We start from the raw sequence: 9,641 nt of genomic DNA, 5'->3' as shown, positions 1-9,641 counted from the left end.
GTTTTGTGTATTGATTATGTTCACAATTATAATTGAATTATACCTAAATAATCTTCTATTCAGTGATAGTTATGGTGCTTTCATGTTGGAGTTAATGGAGAAATGGGATGGTTCACTCGATCAACCAAAAGAGAAGGTGAAATGGAAAAATCTATTTTTTCCGTGGGTCTTATTTATTTTTTTAAATGATGTTTCTGATTTTGAATCTTAATAAAAAAGAAATAAATAAAATAAAAATCCCATTTATTTCTTTAACAACTAAATGTGCTTCATGAAATGTCAAGTCAGTAGGCCACAATCTTTTAAGCCAGGGTCTGAGTAAATATGATTGTACATTGATAGATGGTACTTATGAGTTAAAGGTCATTGGAGATTGACTAAACCTGGAAAAGAAAAATAATCAATTTTTTGGAATTGATATGACAATTATTGAGAGAAATAAATTATATTCTTCACAATAACCATCTGCCGAAATTTGATCCATTAAAATGGAGTTTTTTTAGAACTTGACAAGGCTCTTAATGGCCTTGTGGTGGTCAAGATTTTTCTCAAAATACGTCTACACACCAACAATCTCTTTCCCGAAACATCACACTAAAATGGAGTTTTTTTAGAGAGGGAAGATCTTTGGCTTTCATCAATGGTTATTCTATTTTACTAGGTTGTTACTTTCATATTATTCATCTTGTTTTCCCTTATAAATTATTATGTGCTTGGTTTAATGAATTCTATTTAATCATGTTAATTTTTTCATGTTAATGTACCCTTTTAAGAATTCCTCTTTTTTCCATTTAAATGATTACGATGTTGTTTGGCACAAACATATTTTAGTCTTCTGATAATTAATCAAGGATGTTTTATGGTTATTTTCTGAAACTTCTAGGTTTAAAAGCATCAAGATATATATGGCTTAAATTTGCTTTAGTGACACTTTGATTAAGATTTAAGGGTATGTTTTGACATAGGACTATAGTTTAAATATGAATCTAAACTTTAGGAGTGTGGAAATGACGGAATATTAAAAACTGACAGCGTGGAGATATCGAACAGTGACCGTTTTGTAATCTTAAATTAGTCATTACTAAGGGAAGAGGGGAATCTTAAATTTGCATTTGGAATGTTTGCATTTGAAAACATACCCTTAAAGCATCAAGATATATATGGCTTAAATTTGCTTTCATGACACTTTAATTAAGATTTAAGGGTACGTTTTCACATAGGACTATAGTTAAATGTGAATCTAAACTTTATTGTGTGGATATGAAGGGATACTGAAAACTGACAGCATGGAAATATCGAATAGTGACCATTTTGCAATCCTAAATTAGTCATTACTACGAGAAGGGGGGAATCTTAAATTTGCAATTGGAATGTTTGCATTTGAAAACATACCAATATGCATCCAGTACTCGACAATCAACCAATGTGCACACATTTTTTGTTCTATTAAAATGTAGTGTCTTGCTCAATCTAGCACTAAGGCTATGTACAAAGCTCTCTCCTATGTCCCTTGTGAATCTCCTAAGTATTATGTGATTATTTCCGAGCACCCATTTGCTGTATATTGACAATATGGGGGCCATTTAATTGGCTGCTACAATATTCATACACATACAAATCATATAGAGGTATTCCACAAACTGTCCCACACTAGTTGTCTCTCTTTCCTTTCTGGAATATCCCAAAATAATGTTTACCTTCAAAATAATAAATGACTTTACAAAATTTTCCTTAGAATTGAAAATTCCTTATGGTTTGAAGATTACTTTTGGAATTTTAGAAAAAAAAAGATGCGTGCCCTATAAAAGCTTGGAATCACTAAAAAGGGACAACTATTTTTGGACATGGAGTTCTTTACTATTATTAGATTTGTTATTGCTTTGTTTATGTTCTGTCTCTGTGCTCATCTAACTAAATTGCTGACATATTTACCAAGGATGAAGCTACCTGTGTATGCAATATTTCACATATAAAAGTTTAGTATCACCGAGATTTTGTCTAATTTTAATATTGTGTAATGGTAGTGAAAAAGTTTTCTTTAACAAATATATAGTTTCTGCACCACTAGATTCCTATTTATTTACACTTATATGTATTCATGTATGAAGTTCATTTCCCTATCCTATACTCATGAAAAGAAATTACCTGATTTATTGTACAAGTGGACGTTGACAGGTTTTTTTTCCTAGTTAGTACTCACACACACTTGTCTCTTCTGAGACTTGAACCCCTAACCTCCTTTTGGGAAGTAAGAGGTTGATACTGCTAGGCCACTAGCCCATTGGTGATGTTGACAGGTTACGTGCAACTTTCACTTCAAGTTTGCTTTTAGATGACAATAACAGATTCAAGGATTATGTAAAGACCCAAGTACGTGATATATGATATTTGTGGCAGCTAAAGACGTAGCCATGTGAATGAAGAAAAAGCCAAATTATGTAAGACAGCCTTGGGCCATGCCAAATTATGTAAGACAACCTTAGTGTTGAAAGTTGTTATAAATATTTGATTGTTATCACGAGGCATATTATTGGTATCCCTATTTGTAAGTGCAATTTATTTATCTAATGTTTTTATTTTGGTTTTATTTTAACAAAACAATTATAATGTTAATTTCTTTTTGAAATAGATTTCTAAGTGCACTTTGATTATTTAGTATCTTTATTTTGATTTTATTTGATCTAGGGGTGGCAAAAGTTGACACGACCTGCTAACACGACTCGAACATGATACGAATTAAATGGGTTTGGGTTTACCTTAAACGGGTTCAGGTCATAAATGGATTGACACGATTAACACGTTTAGTTAATAGTGTCGTGTTTGGGTTGAGGGGTTCAACCCATGTAACCCGTTTAACTATATATATCATAAAAAAATTATTATTTAAGCTCTAAAATTACTGTATAAACTTGTATCTTATAATTTAATCTTTTGCAAACTAGAAACTATTTAGTAATTTGGTTAATTAAAGCTTATATATTTTTTAGTATTTATTATTATATTGAGTATTATTAATAATTTAAATAATATATATATATATATTTTTTTGTAAATAGGTCAATAAACGGGTTATACGTGTAACCCGTTAAATAAACAGGTCGTGTTAGTGTTAAGAGTTGTTAACATGATTATTAAATAGGTCGTGTTCGTATTGAGCTTTTTAGTATAATACCCTTAAGTTGACACGACATGATTACGATCCGCGAACACGAATTGCCACCCCTAATTTGATCAAAGCTATTATAATTTTTTTTTTCCAAATACATTTGTAAGTGCACTTTGATTATCCAATGTCTTTATTTAGATTCTATTTGATCAAAGTTATTATAATGTTATTTTTTTCACATAGATTTGTAAGCGCACTTTGATTATGTAATTTTTGAATTTTGATAATGTTAATTTTTTGTAGATAGCTGATGGGAGGACGAAGATACTATGTTGCTTTCATTGGCCGAAATGTTGGAATGTACACAAATCAGGATGAGTGTAATGGACAGACACACATTTTTTCATATGGGACGTATTATGTTTACAATAGCAAAACGGAGGTTACAGAAGCGCTCAATAGATGGAAAAATTGAAATTTTAGTGATGGGTTAAACAAGAATGAGAAAGTAGAGGATGTTCCTATTCAACCTCCATCTCCAATTGTGAACCTCGAAAATAATTTGAGGTATAAGAAATTAACAGAGCAAAAGAGTATTATGCAGTATTTTTATGAAATGCATGAATCTTTATTTTAGCTTTGATAGTATTTAGAAGAGTCTATGGAAACACAATGACTTATTTTACCTTGAGCAAATCTCAATATACACTTAAACATATCGAAATATTACACACTTAAAGTTATAAAAAAAAAAAAAAAAAAAACAATCCAACTAATTACAAGAAGGTTCCCCAGAATGATAAGAAGGGCCAGGAGAAGGAGACGATGATTACATGATTGGCATCATTAAATAAAAAAAATGAACCATTGATACGAGGAGTTAAAAATGGAATAGTTTTGAAAACCATTGAGAGTGTATAACAACTACTTTCAATCCATGCATTTCTTAACGAGTACTTTCGCTTTATATACTTTCGCTCCATACATCAACAACTGAGATTTATTAGTGCTAATGTTATGGTTTTGTGCATGTCTCATATATCATTTATAGAGCCCAATTCACTGACATGTGAATGAATTTAGCGCCATGTGATGATTTGACAACACCTTACACATCTCTCTCATAAAAGGGGTGTTTTTCATAATAGTTTACATGTTTATGCACCTAGCACCACTATTTTTAACTTTAGCCATGTGATGATTTGATAATACCTCACATATCTCTCTATATCATAAAATTATATCATGCTGAAGTCTAAGACAACCTGTAGGTTCTGTCTTTAACATGTGTGTCATCATATGTCTTCTAATTTAGAGCCCAATTCACAGACATGTGAATGAATTTTACCCATGTGATGATTTAACCACATCTTACATATCTCTCTCTTTGGCATGAAAGGGGTGTCTTTCATAATTGTTCACTGTTTATACACCTTTAGCCATGTGATGATTTGACATATCCTCACATATCTATCTATATCATAAAATCATATGTTAGTTTTATCTTTAACATGTATCATCATATCTTTTCTAATACCATTCACTAATCTTCCTTCCATAATCATTCTAATTTCCTCCTATAAATTATTTCATCCATCACTTTTTCAAGTTGTGCTTTAATGTGTCTAGCTATCACTAGAAGAAAAAAAATTCATTTTACAATTCAAAACTTCATCATTTATCAATGTTCCAAAACAATTCACCATTTATTAATATTCCAAAATAGGAACTAAATCCATTTGTCAAGAAAATCATAAATTTCCTAGCACTGCTGTTGAAAAATTTATAAACCTTCTACCACTTGACTTTCAGTCTGCACTTGTAAAAAAACCACCTCATTGTCCATGGTACAAAATCCAAGCAAGTAGTTGCAGCACACAAGTCTCAAATTCAGTATGCTAATAACAAAAGGGAAAGAAACAAGATTATCATTTATGAATAAATGGAAATCATTATCATCCGCAACAATTTCTCGACCTCCATTTATGCACAATAAATGGTCACTTAACGCACGTGACCCCCATACACCGTAAAAAAATGGTCACTTAAGGCACGTGACCCCTATGTAAATGCATATATAGCTGTATTTATGTACTATTTTTATGAAATCTATGAATCTTTATTTTAGCTTTGATAATCTGATTCCTTATGTATTAAGAAGCTAGTTCTCTTATAAACAATATAACTACAGTTTTTCCACTATTCTAATTACATATTATGAAGTTGCTTTTTCAATTAAAGTCGCTACAATAATACAAAGTTTTCCATTGGCCATCCTGTGTTCAACAAAAGTCTGAGCTACATATCCGGCCGCATTTCCACCCCCTACTATCACAAACATATAATAATCAAATGACAACTCTAGCTACTAAATATATTTCGAAGGAAAATAAGTCAACAAAACACTACAATAGGTCAAAATCTAGAAAATAAGAGGCATAAATTGAGCTGGAATGATCGCCGGTCGCTAGTCTTCTAAGTTCTCATAAGCATTATCTATATAGTCCATTTTTAAATCTCATCTATTCTAGTTTAATGGTGATAAAATAATTCAAAAAGTTGATATTGTGCATTTTCAACTTACCTATTATTTTGCTACAATATCACTAGACAAAATTTTTATAATAAATAAGTCTTAAATCTTAATATTCTTGGTTCAGGAAGTAAACTTCAGCTTCAGAAACTGTTGACACCCATTCTGGTATTTGGGCCATAAATGATGTTTGGATTATGGACTTATATGTGGGCTATAGGTGGAGAAACAATGACGTGGTTGCAGTAATTAAGTTGGGCTGCAAATCATCAATGTTTTACATAGACATGGGCTACAGGTGAAGGAGTAATGATGTGGCAGAAGCAAAGCTATATGCAAGGGCAACACAGATCGGATAGACTAGTTTTTAAACTTTAAATATGATAGGTAAGGGTTATTTGTAGTATTTATCCTTTATTTGAATTTAGTTAAGAATTAGTATTTAGTTAGGATTAGTTTGATTTGAATAATTTTTCAGTTGTATTACAGAGTTACAATACAATTAGAATGCTTGTATTTAGAAAGTTGTTTTGTAGTTTATTCTATAAATAAACAAAGGGATATGCTGAGATAGAGGTCCAGCACCCTCATAATCTTTAATTTATTTGTTTGCTCTCTTAAGCTCTTTCCCAAAATAGCATCCTTGCTATTTTTCTCTATCTTATCTCTTTTATTCTCGTTCTATTTTTCTCCCTCTAAATCTTTCTCTCTCTCTATTCTTTCTATATCTACTTCTCTCCCCTTTCTATTGCCTTAATTGTTACTATAAATTACTCATTTTAAAGTCCTTTTAACTAAGGCAATTAGAACTCATTAAGGAGTATACTTGTTCTCTTTCTCTTATAATCGCCTGATAGTCAATTTTCTCAAAGTGACTGTAAGTTGACAACTCACACTCGAACCATATAGTTGGTTCTGGCACACCCGCACAATATCAATTTAGAATTGGATCTTAGGAGCTGATTTTAGCGGTAACATTCTTGGCATGCCCGGTGGGACCCATCAGGTAAGTAAATTATAGTAAATATGCCTCCCAGGCTAAGAAATTCGAAAAGTGTGACTACAGGTGACAACACTAACGAAGAGAACCAACAACTTGGCGTAGGCAATGAAACCGATTCATCCGCTCCATCCGATGTTCCTTTGGGACGAGTATTGGAATCGATTATGCAGAAAATTGATGCCCAACAAGCATAAATTGGTGAGGTAAGTTCCCAAATGGGGGAATCAAATCAGATTTTGGTTTCTCAAATACATAAGATGAGGTCGATGACCAGGGAGTTAAATTAGATGATGTATGCTCAAATGGAGAAAATGAGTCAGAAACTTGAAACTAGTATATTGGCTAATCAAGCCGACATGATCAAACCGAGGCAGCTCATGTCAATGAGTCCATACTTCAGCGTATGTCGGCACCATTGATGCATATATCCCAAGGGCCTCGAACAACAGGCATCATACCGCCAAGCATAACACTTGGCATTACAATCGGCAATGTGCCGAATCCTACTCTCGGTATGACGATTGGTAATCTACCAATATTGTCATATCCACCGGTAATAACTACTGTGCTGGTGTATTAGCCACCAGTGAATAATCAACATAATCAAAATGTGCAGCGTCCACAGGTGCAGCCAATTCCTCTAGTGAGAGATCAGAAGGAGGTGGTGGGCAACCAAAACCAAGGTAGGGCTAATCTATTGATACCTCCGGCGGCTGCCGGGGGGCATATAAATGCAAATCCACAATGAGAGTGGGTTAACCCATTTGTTCCGCTTCACCCAAATGATCCTCCGGGTCAAAATGCGGGGATCAATAGGGCTCATATTTTGGCTTTAATATAGGCCAAAGTTGCATAGGGACGCAGACGAGCTTGGCCAGTATACAGAAAGCCCTATCCTGATCATATCGATACCCATGAGTTTCCTAGAAATTATCGGTATCCTGATTTTTCTATGTACAGTGGTGAAGAGAATTTTTCTACACTGCAACATATTGCGAGGTTCACAGCACAATGAGGTGAAGCAGGTCCTAGTCCTTAGTTGAGGATGAGGTTATTCTCTAGCTCTCTTATCGGGGCAGCGTTTGAATGGTACAACAACTTACCAACCAATTCTATTCAAACATGGGATAAAATGGAGGAGCTTTCTATACCCAATTCTACCGAACAGAGACAGAAGCTACGCTGGTAGATATATTCCATTTATCTCAGTTGCCGAACGAATTGGTTTAGACTTTTGTTGCCAGGTTCAGAAAAGCTAAACTCAAATGCCGAGTAAGTTTGCCAGAACCAGAATATATCAAGTTGGCATTAAATGGTTTAGACATTGAACATCACAAGAGGTTTGATGGGGTTGAGTTTCAAGATCTCTTCGATTTAGCAGATAGGGCTTCTCGTTGTGAGGAGATACTTAAAGAAGAGAAAGAGAGGAAGAATTCTTCTAAGGGTACTTATTACAAGGACCCTAATTATGAGGTATTCTCGGCAGAAGTTGGAGATGAATTAGAAGTTAACGTTGCAGAGGTCAATATCAAGAAGCCATACATCTGTTAGGCGTTGGTTAAACCTAAGCCGGCCACGGGGGACAATGCAACATCAACATCAACATCGGCAGCAAGGAAATGAGCTGCCGATACTTGGAAAAGCTATTATTTTGATTTGTCAAAAATAGATTAAATCTTTGATCACTTGATGGCCGATAAAATGGTATCTTTGCCTAAAGGGCATAAGATTCCATCGGCAAGTGACCTGAAAGGAAAAGAGTCATGTAAGTATCATAACTCTTGGAACCATGCTACTAATGATTGTATTGTTCTACGAGGTATATTACAGAAAGCTGTTGATGAAGCTACTTTGAAGTTCCCGGAGAAAACTCTAGAGACCATGAAGGTGGATCCATTCCCTATAATCGCATCTACTAATGTGATAAGCTTAACCAAGGGAGAAAATCGGTAGGAGGCTGAGAAGGTGTCGGTTGAATCCCTTTCATTAAATGTGACACTTGAAAAGATGGAAGAACTGCAGAAATAATTAAGGGAGGCTCAATTGGCCCTGATAGACTAGGGTTATTGCCCAAATTACAAAGGAAAGTAGAAACTTAAGGAAGATCAACCAAAGAAGAAAAGAATTCTTGAGAGGCTTACCTTTTCAATTAAGCTTGGTGAAGAGTCTCGGGTGGATAATTCTAGCAGCAGTCATGTGAAGGCAGAAAAGGAAAATTGGCAAGTATATATATCTAGCCGATTCCATCCCTAAAATTGGTATCCTAGTTTTAAAAGGCGGTCGCCAGTTCAATCAGAAATTTGGGTGCAAAAAGGAGCCGATTCATATAAAGTGCGAACTATAAAACCAAGGACAAACTCAGTGGAGGATAGATGAACTCGAGTTAATCACCCAAAATTCCCTAAAGTTCAACAATATCAGAATGAAGGCCTTACTCGATCTCAGAAATGCAGGGAACAAAAGAGAAGGGATGAGGAGAAAAGGAAAGCTGAAGAGGTACGTAAAGAAGAGTTGGCTGAGGAGGTCAGTATTCTAGATAAAGATCAACCGAATGAGGTAGAGGAGCATCAACTAACATGGCTCAGATGAAAAAATGAGTTCAGAATTCAGTTAGGCAGTTTCCCAGATGAAATGTCATGTAATATGGCATTTGTATTACCAGCAATGTTCCAGGTTCCATCGTCATCAAATGTAAATACTGAAACAGAAGATAAAAGTAAAACCAAGGAGAAGAGAACTCAGCCGATTCAGAATTTATCAATTCTTTCTTCAGAATCGGCAGAAAAACTAGTCTTTGAGAAACCTTTGTTAGCAATGACTCAACAACTAAGGCCTTTGTATGTCAAGGTATGGGTAGAAGGCCAACCTATTAATCGAGTCTTGGTTGACAATGGCTCGGTGTTAAATGTTATTCCAGCTAACACTCTAAAGAAACTCGGTAAGAGTATGGAAGATGTTATTCCCACTGATGTAACAATTTGTGGGTTTAACGGTGGTTC

Source organism: Cornus florida, unplaced genomic scaffold (genome assembly GCF_030987335.1).
Source record: "Cornus florida cultivar Cherokee Brave unplaced genomic scaffold, ASM3098733v1 CherokeeBrave_3.0.0_Hap2_Chr02, whole genome shotgun sequence".
Lineage (NCBI taxonomy): Eukaryota > Viridiplantae > Streptophyta > Magnoliopsida > Cornales > Cornaceae > Cornus > Cornus florida.
Note: the sequence above shows the minus strand (reverse complement) of the source record.